The sequence below is a fragment of the Brassica oleracea genome, chromosome C4 (genome assembly GCF_000695525.1).
Source record: "Brassica oleracea var. oleracea cultivar TO1000 chromosome C4, BOL, whole genome shotgun sequence".
NCBI classification, from domain to species: domain Eukaryota; kingdom Viridiplantae; phylum Streptophyta; class Magnoliopsida; order Brassicales; family Brassicaceae; genus Brassica; species Brassica oleracea.
The window spans coordinates 39,564,850-39,566,942 of record NC_027751.1 but is presented as its reverse complement, the minus strand read 5'-3'; positions in this window follow the sequence as shown (position 1 = coordinate 39,566,942).

The window sequence follows — 2,093 nt, the reverse complement described above, 5'->3', positions numbered from 1 at the left end:
TCGCGAACGAGGAAGAGGTCGCGTGCTGGAGCTGCTCTCGGGTCGCGAACGTCTGAACTAGGATCAGGAACTCCTTGGGCTGAAGTTGATCGGGGACGCTAGCTGGAACATATGCAGGAACAAGAGACGCGATCGGGGTTTAGGGTTCGTCGGATTGCCGGCTAGGGTTAGGGTTTTAGGGTTTTTCGATTTGGGTATTAGCTTAGGGATTTAGAGTTTCGTGCTGATAATGTGTTATACAAGTAATGGAGGAGTCTACCATTATTCATAACATACAGATTCTTTATATAGGAGATTACACCGTCATAGATAAATTGAAAGATTACAAATCATAGTCTATTGGTTATAAGCCATCCACGATCTGGTTCATAACACATCTTTTATTTTCAAAGTTTGGTGGATTTTCAAATACAACAGTCAACCTTCCAATAGCTCTTAAGCAATTCATACTTTATTGAAATTAAATTTTATAAGACAATCAATAAAATATAAATAAATAGATAGATAAATTTTCACTAGTATAGATAATACGTTTTGACGGACAATGTTTAAATGGGAATTTGTTATAAACCATTGATCGACCCATTTATCAGCCCGTGTAGCAAGACGGGCCAAGCCCATCCGCAGGATCATATTGGCGCCTATCTACTCTTGTGTTTATCTACATTATAGTTGGTGTTTATCTTACGTATTGCTAGTCATTATCTAGTTAAGGATAAGTACTATCTCATGTCGATCAAGTACTTAGACCGTCATTACCATATGTATATAAAGACCAGTTGGTCGACCTAATAATACACACAAGTTCCCCTCTTCATTCACAACACGTTATCAGCACGACCTTGTCTCTAAACTCTTCCAAAAATCCACCACCCATAAATCAGAAACCAAACGATCTCTTGCTATTTTCCGGCGACTCCTAAAGCTTTTCCAGTCGCCTCCTTTTCTCTCTGTCAGCAACCAGCAGCAGCTCTCTCTCCTCACAGACCGTTCAACTCATCACAAAAGGTTCAGGTATCTTCAGAAAACTCAAAACAAAACCAAAAAGGATTTAAACCCTCAGCTGCATACATACAGCTACATCTAGCATGTCTTTGCAGAATAAAATCTAAAACCCTAATCTATTTTCAAAGCTTAAATCTTGTCTTGTTTCCCCCTGTTTAAGCTTGTTTGATTTTTTTTTTAATCTTCCTGATGTGAGTTAATTGCTAGAACCTTTTAGGTTGACAATTACACCAATTTTTTTACATATCCGACTGCTGCATCAACTTAATCTGATTGTTTGCTTGCATTAGAAACTTGTTCTTGAATGTTTAAAGTCTTTCTCTGATATGTTGAAATCGACTAGAACCTGTCTCAAATTTGAAAGAATTTTTTTTAATATTTTTAAGATAAGTTCGATTTTTCTTATAGATAAATCTGAAATTTTAAAGATAAATCCGATTTTTTTGATAAATCCGACTGAAAACAATATATTATATATTTTAATTCGATTTTCCTATTTTTTTTAAAAAACCTTATATCTTTATCTTAAATAAAAAAAAAAAGGATTTTTAGCATTTATCAGAAAAATATCGATTTATTTTTTTTTCCTAATCCTACTAGGAATAGGAATTCTTAGTATTTATCTGAAAATAAATAAATTTTGGATTATTACTGATATACTAGCATTATCAAATCATTATATTTAATCTGATAAATATCGAAAACAAATAAAAGTAAGAAATGATTTGAATTTTTTTTGAAAATGTATACTAATCTGATTTCATACATGGATTTAACTTTATCTCGATTTTGTATAGGTTTAACTTTACCTTCCTGCATATCACATGAAATCATCTGATTAGGATAGATCATTCATACTGATTAGTTTACTTTCATGTCGAAAATTGATAAAACTGATCAGATTTCATGCAATGGATTTAACTTTATCCTAGATGTATGGGTTTAACTTTACCTTCCTGCATATGCATGAAATCGTTTGGATCATTGAAAAAAAAATATTGTTATTTACTTGCATTGCTTGTACCCGACTGAAAGAGTATGTGAATGATCCGATTATTTTCTTACTAATGGGGATAAACTACAAATAT